The following is a 12619-nucleotide window of genomic DNA, read 5'->3' as shown; positions in this document are numbered from 1 at the left end:
AGAGAGGGAGACACAGAATCCGAAACAGGCTCCAGGCTCCGAGCTGTCAGCACAGAGCCCGATGCGGGGCTCGAACTCACGGACTGCGAGATTGTGACCTGAGCCGAAGTCGGCCGCTCAACCAACTGAGCCCCCCAGGCGCCCCTTTATCTCCCATTTTAAACAGCCAATGTTTTAACTGACCATTCAATTCTCTATTAAAGTAGTACTCTGAAAAGGATCTCTCTCTGCCCATCTGTTGGACATTATGGGTTGTGTATTCCTCGGTCTGAAGAAATCATGGTTAGCCATCCAAACTGTTACAATTATCTTCTGTTCCTGTTCTTTTATAGTATCGTGGGCATTTGCATCTACTGTCAGAGAAGCCAAGCCCAGTCCAGAGTCTGTTCTACTCCTGGTTACAGCATCAGTCTCATTTTCTGGCTATATTCAAGGCCTTCCCAACAGGGAATCTGCCACCTAGCCATCTAACAGTCTCTATTGTGCTTGCAGATATAAAGTTCTTACCAGCATTTTGTGCCTCAGAAGGTACAAGGGCATTAGGTCTAGATTCATTTGTCTTTGCATTACTGCATACCCCATATCCACTTATGTCATGGCCCCAGGTGGTCACCTCAAGCTAGCGCACAGGGATATTTGCTTGTTGATTCCAGTCGCCTTACAAACCTGAAAGAGGGTTCTTCTGATGAGCATCGACATGTCCTACTTTAATGCACACTTCAAATTCCCACAGCAATTTCCAGAAGGCTGTGCCCCATATGGGCAGTCCTTTAAGAGGCCAGGTTTCTATTGTTCTTCTGCCTAGCCATATGACCAAGTCTTTGGCTACTGCCTGTCAGTAAAAACCCAAACATAGGGGCTTTTGCCACTGTTCAATTTTTCCATTACTGCTAAGAAAACAGGATGCAGTTCAGCCCACCAAGCTAATTTGTCTTTACCTTTTCCAATCAGAGTGGTGGCCTTCCAAACAGGATGGTGTCTGTTCACCTTGGAAATGCCACCCACAAACCAAGCAGCTCTTTGTTGGTCAGTTATAAGCTTATAGGACACGTGCCCAAGTGACAATAAAATCCGGCAGCTCCTCACACAGTTCCACAATCAGTCCTAGGGGGAAAGAGGCTCCCTACTCTTGAGTATCTCCTCCGTGCATTTCCATTTTGTTACAGAACTCTTCTGGGCACTGCCCTACCTACTGAAGTGTTTACCCAACATTATGCAAGACATCATGAGTATTTCCGTTTTCAAGATTATTTTTGTGACTTCTAGTCACAGTGGCTGTTTCAATTACTGTCCAATGGTAAGCCAATAATTGACCTTAAAGTGGGAATTTTCTAGTCCAAAGTCCAGTAAGCCACTGCTGGGAGGCACTCACAGGCTTTTGCCATAAGCCCCAGTCTATGGTACACTACAAAACACTATACACAGAGAATTTGCCCATACCAGCACTTCAACTTCTATTCTACATTGTGTGGCCTTGGGCAATCTTACTGGCTCCCATTTAACATATCCAAATTAATACTGAAGGGTGGATTTACACGACTTGTTTTACAGTAATAGATAGAAGAAACACCTGCCAGGCATATCTCCCTAATACAATCAGGAAAAAGCCTGTTCAAACACACTAATCAATTCTCTCACAAACTTTTACCTGACATTCCTACCTATAGTCTCCATTAAGACCTTATTAATGGGTTTTGGTTTTACAATACTAGGAAAAGTGTTTCCCAAGCCAGACATCACTCATTCCCATAAAACATTCAGGTAAAGGAGACACAACTTCTTTACAAAAAGCCTTGTTTAAACTTCCCAACTTCCATAATCCTATCAACCCTTGCATGGTTTTGTTCTCTCAACAGCATCAAGGCTTTATCAATGGGTTTTGGTATTTGGTACCACAGTACAAGAAGTTCCCGTATCAAGGTATCCTGGGAACTTTTCTTCTCCACCTCCTGATCATTTTACTCACTCTTGTGCAAAAGGCGTTGGGTCTTGCCCAGGGGTTAAGCCAAAAGACCCTGACCCTTTGTCAATTTAATCTGTCTAACCAATGCCCCAAGCAATTGCTGGTCACATTACTCACTGTAATCCCTGCATTCAGATTTTTAAATTTCTCCAAACTGGGGAAAACAGAATAGACTTGTTTGGGGCCCTTTAATGTTGGGGGGACCAGAAAGATGTCCCTTTAGGACTTTAGCTAGTGTTGTACTAAAAACTTTGTTTTAACCCCATCAATTGTCTGTTTTATTAATCCCACTTTTTTAAAGATTTATTTAACTAATTTCTACACCCAACATGGGACTCAAACTCACAATCCTGAGATCAAGAAGTGCACACTCTTTCTACTGAGCCAGCCAGGCACCCCCATCCCATTTCTTAATAACCATCTGAAGCTTTCCATTCTGATGGATTGAGTCTGTGATTCTTCCCTTTCTTTTTCCTTTGTTTTGCTCCAAATGGTATTTGCTTTATTCACCTTCTTTCTTAAAAACTATTTAAAATTTTCCACCTTGGGGGTGTGTGGATGGCTCAGTCAGTTAAACGTCCAACTCTCAATCTCAGCTCAGGTTTCAATCTCAGTGTCATGAGTTCAAGCTCTGCACTGAGCTCCATGAAGACCATGGGGTCTACTTAACAATAAGATAAAATTTTCCACCTTGCTAAGACCAGTCAGTCCCTCAGCTCTCTCCTTTGCCTTTCCTCGTTCTTTTGTTAATTAACCTAATGCTTTTTTAACATCTATAAAACCTGAGAGGGGAAGCTGAAAGAGCAAATACACAAGGCTTCCTCAAGTGTCCCTAGGTTTTGCAGCAGTTAAGGTGATATGGGGTGTTCATGTAAGAGTTCTCCAGGGCGCCTAGGTGATTGTCAGTTGAGTTTCTGACTGCTGACTTCAGCTCAGGTTATGATGCCAGGATTGTGGGATATAGGCCTGCACTGGGCTCCACACTGAGCATGAAGCCTGCTTAAGATTCTCTCTCCCTCTGCCCCTCTCACCCACTCACGTGCTTGCTCTCTCAAAAAAAAAAAAAAAAAAAAAAAAGAGAGAGAGAGAGAGACTTTCCCTTAGCCACAACATTCACTATCAACTGAGTGACAGACATATTCAGCAGATGAATTATCCCAATTATTATAAAGATAATCCCACATAGCTTGTATATGAAACATACCATCTGCTTCATAGGGGATGTTCCACTTGGCATTTACAAGGCAAGGTGGGCAGTCCCCATTCTCAGGATAAATAAGACATTACACTGGCTTTTATCCAGTCCACCAAGCTGGCTGTTCCCTCAGGAATAACCTCCTTTGTGTCTGGATCACAAATACCTATCTGTGATTGTTCCATAGTGAGCTGTAGATCCTGTCCTGAACCCAAACATGGTCTTCCACACTGCAGCATTTAAAACCAGAAACTACACCTAATTACACTCACAATCCACTTTAATAAAGGTTCTTCAGGAAGCTAGTGTTACTGATCCACAAAATAAAAACAACTCCTCATACAATATTCCCTGGTTTCAATAGTTTCCTGGCTTTGCCCTCCCCCTACACCAACAGCCTTCTTGGTGACCAGAGGTCTTAGAGGTACTTTTTGTTGTCTTTGCATAATTTTTCCCCTGGGGGACAGCTTTGAGGCTAGTAACCAAAACTCAGACTCGCTGAAATCTGACCTCGGTTTAGCATCAAGGTCTGACCCAGAATTCTAATTTCTTTTAGCTATTACAAATAACCATAACCAAAGGACTAAACATTTCACTTTTTCCTTATTAGCATCTATTTCCTTACACATCCAGTGAACCAAAGTGCTGGGAAATGGATCTATCTCTAAATTCCATTTGTAACTTTTACTTTGAGTATCTGGGAGCAGCACAACCTCTGCTCCATACCACAGGTGGACACAAAGCCACCTGGGAATCAACGGTTCTACATTCCCCATCCTTTTGCCCTTTCTCTTCCCAAACCAGATTTCCATAAGCCAGGGCCATTCTAGTAAATCTCACTTCTGTGACACCAATGTCTAAGAAGAACTGTGTTAAAAGGCAAAAATATTCAACGACACTTGTTAACACCTCATGAGGAAGACTTTATTCAAGGTGGTGCAGGTTATCTCTTCAGGTACAGGGACTACTGCAATGACATTTTACAGTGACAGGAGACTGGGCTCAACTCCAAATACTGCATGGGCAAATGGGAATTTATAGCTAAGGAGCAGGGTAGTCAGCCATTATCAGTGGATGGAAAATCACTAAGAGGAAAAACAGGGATAAGGTAGGTGCTGGATAAATAGACCTAACTGCTTATTGCTGAAGATAAGCCAGGGAGATGAGACATCACCTGGAGGATGTCAGAAGATAAGGAACCTTATCACGTATCAAGGATAATCAGGTATCAAGGGTGAGGGCTTCTTGCTAAAATGACTTAGCAGGGCTCTTGCTAAAACTGCATTTTACAAGGACATAAACAAATGAGCCCAGAAGGTGGTTCAGGAGTCTAAAATTTGGCCAAGCAAAGAATCTCTGTCCCCTCTCTTGTTCAAGGAAAGAGGCATTCTCTCTTTCCTCTGAACAACAGAAGTCTATTTTTTTATTCAGTAGCCTTTTGTTCATTAAGGAACAAGTGAAGTTTCTGTTGGGACCTGGAATTAGACGGTATCTATCTGCTCAATGATGCTAGTAGTCAGGCATTTAACGAGGGGAGTTTTCTACGAAAACACAGAAAAAGAAAAAAATAATAGATTAGAAACCTAGTTTCTGAGTCCAGAGGTTAGCGAGTTGAGATTTTCCCACTTGAGCTCGAAGCAATTTTAAATGGAAGAGTGAGGGTGGCAATAACCATCTGAAGAATTTTCCTAGTTTGCAGTCTGACTGTCTCTGATGATGGCATTTGGTGTACCTCTGAATAGTCCGTACAGCAGGAGGCACAGAAATTGCCCACGTATGATATGCAGTAGTAATTTTTTTGTTTGTTTGTTTATTTCAAGGACCCAGCTTCAGCTTGCAGGATTTCAGGAAAAGGGCAGTTTTAGCTCTCAGTGATACCAAGTCAGGAGGGTGGGAGAAAAGCTGGAAACATTAGTTTGGAAAATTATAGCCAGATACTGCAGGAAACCAGAGTTGAGTATTTGGTAAGGACTTGCAAAATGTGCAAGACGGAACCAACAAGGGGTTTTGCACTGAATCAAAGAAAAAAAAATTTTTCTATGGTCAACCTTTTAATTCTTCCTTACCTAAGAATTTCGGTCTCATTAGATTTGTCCTGATTATTTTACATAGGTGCACCAAGAATAGTGACTGACCACACAGCCTCTTTCTGAGTTTGCTTCCCTGGAACTTTTCATAAGGAAATCTCAGATTAAACATTTAAAAGCCTCTCAAGGTTAGGAAGCCAATCCAGGAAGTAGCCACCAGACTTTATCTTCCCATACCTATAGACAGAAGTAAATTCCTCTTTCCTCGAGGTCCCCAAGATATCCTGAGACTCTTCGGCCTGCAAGGAAGTGACCGTTCTTACTCACCTTTAAGGCTGGGCACCCTGTAAGCCAGGTACCAGGCCAGTCTTCCCAAGAGCACTGGCTCCATGAAGACAACCTTAGTCCCTTAAACCAGATTCTATCCATGTGACTCTCAAATATAATATTCCAGTCAAAACCTTGGTAATAAAACCAATGTTTCCAATTATATCCTGTTACAAGAACAAATTCTTATTCACCTTACACAAGTAACTACAGTATCGTGAAAGTAAGAGTATTCACTACAAGTTTCCAAATTCCAGAGGAATAAGGAGAAAAAGTAATTGTTTCATCTTTGTTCACAAAGGTATAATCAGATTGTTGTAAGCTGCCGACAGCTTAAGAGGAAAAAAAGTTCTTTAAATCTGAAAAACATTACAGAAGTAGTACTGTTTCAAAGAGTCATAATAACCATCTTCATCAGGTCATTCAGTCCCACGTAATTCTTATTCTGCTTGATCTTGGGTTAGCAGTTTTATGAGTCCATCAGCTTCTTCACTGGTTCTGGAAACTCTCAGTCCAATACATGATCTTAAAATTATTCAACCGATACCATTATGGAGCATTCTTGCCTGTCGCCTATTGGAAGTACTCTCAGAGAGGAAGGAGAGTAAAACAACAACTTGTCACACAGTATTTTAACATACTAACTGGACACCAACTGTGAACTTCAAACATTCCTGGAATGCCAATATTAGTAACATGGATCCATACACAAATAACCTAAGAAGGTTTGTCATCATTTCTTATTTGACGATGCTTCCCATGTAATCATCTAACATTGCAAATAAACCTAATTAGTTTAAATCTCTCTTACAGGGTGAGCAACAAATCCCTTGAAAATTTTCAGAGACCTCTGGAATATCTCAAAGTTAGTTTGAGATCATAGAAAAGTCCATTTAGGGGGCTCGTGGGTGGCTCAGTCGGTTGAGAGTCCGACTTCGGCTCAGGTCATGATCTCACAGTTTCATGAGTTAGAGACCCACATCAGGCTCTCTGCTGTTGGCATGGACCATGCTTCAGATCCTCTCTCTCCCTTTCTCTCTGCCCCTCCCCTGTCTCTCCCTGTCTCTCTCTCTCTCTCTCTCAAAAATAAACAAATATTTTTTTAAATTCCATTTAGAATTTGATTTGGGGAAGTTGTCAAAAATGTCAAATGTTTTAAACACTTTAGATAACAGGTCACTGTGAATAATACTTATTCACTTAAAGTGGCAATTAAAAGATTTCAAAGTCAAATATAGGAAGCTACATAGTTGGAAAAAAAATTTTCAGTTTTTGTAATACTGATAAGTCTCAATTTTTTAAAGTAATCAAAAACCTGATAAGCACAAGAAGCACAGAAAATCATTTTAATTGGACTTTAATTGGATTTTTAATTAAAATCTTTGTTTCCTAGGCAAATTACATAATAGGTGAAGGAAAATCTTTTTATAGTTTATTAATAAGAGATCAATAATCCAAGAAAACTTTGACATTCTAGTTTTACATCAGTAATAAATCTATTTTATTTAACCTTAGCAACTTGAACACACATAAAATTCCTGTTCTGCAAATCTATAACCATTTTTCTAATATCCATTCAGCTTTTGTCCTATATTTTTGCTTCTTTCTTACTGTGGAACAACCAGTCTGCCTTAGAATAAAATTACTTTTTTTTCCCTGAACAAAAACACATTCTTCATACCTTGCATACTCTGCATACAAAGTTGTTTTGCTTTATTCTTGCAGTTTCTAGTAGTTCTACCTACATGTACTGATCACAAGTTTTAACCATTAATAATCTTTCTTTTACAGAGAAAACTATGAAGTAGACAAGTACGGTCATGTATCAGTATTCTGTAGATTAGAAAATTTATGAATATACAATTTCACAATTGCTAGAAGCATGATTCCTCACAATGTAATTTTTCAATGTGGCAAGCAACAGGTTTACTAAGAGATCCAAGTATCTTAGTTTCTACACCACATAGAAACAAGATACCAAAAATACAAACCCAAACTTAGGTTCAGTAATGAATGTCTCAACAATTTATCTTACTTAGAAATGACCTACATTTATTTTAGGCAGATAGTAACACCAAACTAAACTAGCCATCATCTCAAGCTATTTCCCTATTAACTATTTTTATAACATATGCATGGAAGGCAAGCATCACAAAAGTAAAAAACCGAGAAAGATTAAATATACAGTCTGTCCCCCCACCTTTTTTTTTTTTTTAACTGCAGTGCTTAACATATATCAAGCAGTTCATTTTTATTGTATGTTTTATTCTTAGTTTGGAATTATAATTTTATAATCTTAAATACCTAGTAGAGATTACATAAGCTTGACTAGTAAGCTTAGGTAGAAGACAAATTATTTTCTGTATTATATTTAATGCTGACAACTCTGAAGACATGCCTGTTTTTATTTTACCAACGATTTTCAAAATAGCTTTATTTACAAAAAAAAATTATCCCAAATCATGTGAACTTAATTCAGGAATACTTAATTTATATAAGTGCCCATTTATCTCTAAGGCAGCTTGAATAGAGCTCCTTTTTAAGGGATTTTATAAGGTAATTTGGTAATACCATCCAAAGGTGTAAAAAATACAACACATCTACAAGATACATACATATATACATGTAAACACACATACATACAGACACAAATAGAGAGCTATTGTTTTCAATCTAAAATTTTAGCCATGCGTTAGTAAAACATAGTAATACAAATTCACTGGTTTATATAAAATAATTAGTTCTTGCCTTTTCTCCACTATTTTTTTTTTAATTTTTTTGTTTATTTTTGAGAGAGAGAGGGAGAGAGAGTGCACTCATGTGGGAGTGAGGGGCAGAGAGAGAGGGAGACACAGGATCCGAAGCAGGCTCTAGGCTCTGAGCTGTCAGCACAGAGCCTGACGCAGGCCTCGAACTCATAAACCGTGAGATCATGACCTAAGCCATGCTCAGATGCTTAACCAACTGAGCAACTCAGGTGCCCACCACTTTCTATTTTTATACAAATTGTGTTTCTGGAAAATGTCAGGCCATATTAATGTTATTTGTTTACCACTTGTGTAAAGACCACCTTTAACATTTTCCCTTGCAGGCACCTGGGTGGCTCACTGAGTTAAACATCCAACTTTGGCTCAGGTCATGACCTCATGTTTGTGAGTTTAAGCCCCTCATCAGGCTCTGCGCTGAAGCTCGGAGCCTGCTTTGGACTTTTTGTCTCTCTCTCTCTCTCTCTCTCTCTCTCTCTATGCCCTACCCCCGCAAGTGCATGCTCTCTCTCAAAAATAAATAAACATTTTAAAAGAAAAACAAAAAAAAAGACCTTCCCTTGCACTGATATGTAATTTTATGGAGGCTGTGGACCAAATTTCAAGTGGGTGACCAAGGAAGACGTCTAGCAGCTGTCTGGATATCTCCAAAACCCATCCAACTGGCCAATTTCCAGTCTATTTCCAATTAGTCTTTTTCCTTTTCAGCTCAAGTAGTTGCTTTTGGGGGCCTCTAAGTCCCCTGAGAGTCCCCAGTGGAGGGCAAGGGGCCCAAAATTCAAGTGACTATAAAGACTGAAGTGGAAAAAGTTCTGACGGGGGTAGAAAGGAGGAAGGAATTTGGAAGGGGATCTAAGAAAGGATTCAACGGAACTGGAGGGAAGACTGAAGGTGGTAAAAGGAAGAAGGAGGAGCAACAATGGGAAGGGAGAGCTCTTTGAAAAGCCATTCTGGGGCCCAAAAGAGGCCAATGAAGTTCTGTATTATTCTCAGCAAAAGCATGCCAACAGGAATGGAAGTAGACAGCACTGGCAGAAAACACAGTTAGGAGGGGTTCAAGAAGAGTATTTGAGTCAACTGAGAAGTTCCCACAGAAGAGGCAGGATCCAACAAAGAAAATTATGAGGTGTTATAGAGAGCCAGGAAGACAGACTTCCAGTGCAAGGAGTTAAGGAAAAGAAAAAAAAAAGAAGAGATTTCCAGTCTAGAGAATCAGAGAATAATCCTCATTCAGGGAAAAAAGAGCCAGGAATAAGAGATTTACAGACTGATAGGTAGCTTTCAAACGAAGAAGCCTAGGACTCTAACCTAGCTTCTTACAAACAGCTGTTTGCCTGGTACTCTAACTGAGCCTCTTACAGGGGACAAACATGGGACTCTAACCCAGTCTCCAGCCTGTGTTTATCTGGGACTCTATCCCATTTTCTAGGGTATACTCAGACTGTTAACAATCAAAATCTGTCCTTACCAGCTTCCACGGACATTTGTCCGGAGCAATGGTTCAGGAGTCGGACTCACCAATGGATCCCCGAACAATCAGTCAGGAGTGAAGATAAAGCTTTCAAAGGTACACACTTAGGGTCCTGGGTGAGAGGTCTGGGGGTCCAATGATGAATCTGATCCTATCCAGTTTGTGGCACCAAAACTGTTAAAAGGAAAAAAATATTCAATGATACTTGTTGAAGCATGGTAAGGAAGACTTTGGGGGATGGTGAGGCTATGAAATTTTGTAGTAGGGGAAGGAGATTGGACTCAACCCTGAACACTGCATGGGCAAGAGGGATCTTATAGCTAAGGTGAAGGGTGGAGTCAATGAATGGAAAACTATTAAGAGGAAACATGAGGGGCTGGGGGGCTCCAACAGGATTCTTGCTGAAGATAGGCCAGGGCAATCAGACATCACCTTTACGATGGTGTAGAAGGAGGAACCCAATTAGGTATCAAGGGGGAGTGCTTCTTGCTAAACTGACTTAGCAAGGTTCTTGCTAAAACCGCATTTTACAAGGATGTGTACATATGGCCTAGGAAAGGTTCAGAAGTCTGATTAAAGCCTCAAGTGAAGAGCTTTTGTCACCTTTTTTTTCCTTTTATTCCACACATAATACTCCTGACACCAGACATGTGGGGGTTTTTTCTCCCACACCAACCAATTCTAGACACCAGCTGCAATTCAATTGAATTCTGACACTAACCGGAGTTACAGACCTCATGACCTAAGAGCTCAGTCTCATAAGACTGTCCCCCACTTCAGACACCAATCACAAGAAGTGGGTCTCCATGTTACCTACAACTTGTCTGACTTGGTTACAATTGGGAGGTTCCCAAGACCCCCTCACTGATTGAATCACTTGCTAGAACAGTTCACAGAACTTAGGAAAACACTTACTTACGTTTACTGGTTTATTACATAAGAAAGGATATGGTAAAGAACACAGATGAACAGCCAGACGAAGAGATACATAAGGTGAGATCTGGAAGGGTCTGGCACAGGAGTTTCTGTCCCTGTAAAGTTGGGGTGTGCCACTCTCTCAGCATGTAAACATGTTCACCATCCTAGAAGCTCTTCAAAGTCCACACTTTTGGGATTTTACGAAGGCTTAATCATACAGGCACAAGCAATTATTAAGCCCCTCTCCCCTTCCAGGAGAATGGGGACAGGGCTGAAAGTTCCAAGCTTCTAATCGTGGCTTGGTCTTTCTGGGGACTGACCCCATCTATCCAGGAACTTACCAAGAGTCACCTCATTAAGCCAAAACACACTCCTATCACCCAGGAAATACCAAGGGATTTAGGAGCCCTGTGTCAGGAATTAGTCAAAGACCTAAGGGTTAGAACAGGGGCGCCTGGGTGGCGCAGTCGGTTAAGCGTCCGACTTCAGCCAGGTCATGATCTCGCGGTCCGGGAGTTCAAGCCCCGCGTCAGGCTCTGGGCTGATGGCTCAGAGCCTGGAGCCTGTTTCCAATTCTGTGTCTCCCTCTCTCTCTGCCCCTCCCCCGTTCATGCTCTGTCTCTCTCTGTCCCAAAAATAAATAAACGTTGAAAAAAATACGTATTCTTTAGAACAGAAGATGCTTGTAGAGCTCTTGTCATTTAGGAAATTACAAGAGTTTCAGGAACTCTGTACTAGGAACCAGGGACAGATACATGCATATTTCAAAAACCAAGATTAATGGATTTCATCTATAATCTTTTTGATGATGGCCACAAGTTTCAGCATTTGAGTCTGAATCACTTATGTATTTACAGCATTATGTCTACTTTGAACACTCAAAATTACATTAAAAAAAAACCCCATGTGTACCTGGTGGTTTTATAGCTGAAAGCAATTACTGAAGATGTTACATTTCTCGGTTTAAAACAGCACAATGCCATCTTTTAATATTCCAAGAGTTGTTCTGCTAATGTAAGACTTCCATCCAATTACACTTCTACAACAGAATTGCTCTCCAAGGCATTTTACTTCAACTGAAAATGTCAATTTCATTATAGGACATTTAAAATTTGGGGATGTCGGGGAGCCTGGGTGGCTCAGTCGGTTGAGCGTCCGACCTCGCTCAGGTCACGATCTCACAGTCCGTGAGTTCGAGCCCCGCATCAGGCTCTGTGCTGACAGCTCAGAGCCTGGAGCCTGCTTCAGATTCTGTGTCTCCCTCTCTCTCTGGCCCTCCCCCCGTTCATGCTCTGTCTCTCTCTGTCTCAAAAATAAATAAATGTTAAAAAAATTAAAAAAAAAAAATTGGGGGATGTCATTTGGCTTTAGGAAATTTGTCTAGATTACACAGAAATCAAACCCAAACACAAACTAATTGTACCTTACATAAAACTATTCCCAATTATTGTTTACCTACCAATGGAGGATCTTAAAAGTAAGCCACATTTTTTTCAATTACAGCTAAATAAATTTGTGTTGGTTTTAAACCTGCACCAGATAATCAGGTAGCTGTTCCAAGAATTTCTTAGAAAGAGGCACTTGCCGCATTACAAAAATGCTGTGCTAGGTTCAATTCAGATTATGCTGCTCACCGATATCAATTTTTAAATTTAATCTGGGTCAACAGAACCAGAATTAGCTACAGATGCCACTATCGTAAAAACAACAGAAACATCTTATTTTATGACAGATCTATGCTACTACGACATTTGGTTATTTAAGTTACCTTAGTTTTCTCAAAGAATTCCTGAAATAGCTTTCCTTCCTATCTATCTTAACCTATTTGTAAATGTCTAATTACTTTAAACAGCAGCAGAGAGATCTATTTGTATTCTACTTCCAAGGAAAATCCAAATAGTCCCTCATATTTTAATTGCACCTCAAACTACTTTTTTGTGACACTCCTTTTAG

General features: G+C 40.4%; 1 protein-coding gene across 5 annotated transcripts in view; it reads right to left on the bottom strand.

Annotated features, from left to right (window-relative positions):
* LRIG2 (leucine rich repeats and immunoglobulin like domains 2) overlaps positions 1-12619 on the bottom strand; it is a 161666-nt gene that overhangs the window by 47369 nt on the left and 101678 nt on the right. Inside the window, exon 1 of one of the 5 annotated variants that reach the window (XM_045478682.1) lies at positions 9746-9922. The exons of 3 other annotated variants lie outside the window; for them this stretch is intronic. The gene's annotated coding sequence lies outside the window, so the exon portion shown is untranslated. Of the gene's footprint in view, positions 1-9745; positions 9923-12619 lie in introns of those variants that run through there. One more of the 5 variants, XM_045478683.1, reaches the window with a different exon arrangement.

The sequence above is a fragment of the Leopardus geoffroyi genome, chromosome C1 (assembly GCF_018350155.1).
Source record: "Leopardus geoffroyi isolate Oge1 chromosome C1, O.geoffroyi_Oge1_pat1.0, whole genome shotgun sequence".
NCBI classification, from domain to species: domain Eukaryota; kingdom Metazoa; phylum Chordata; class Mammalia; order Carnivora; family Felidae; genus Leopardus; species Leopardus geoffroyi.
Note: the sequence above shows the minus strand (reverse complement) of the source record. Positions and strands in the feature narration are given on the sequence as shown.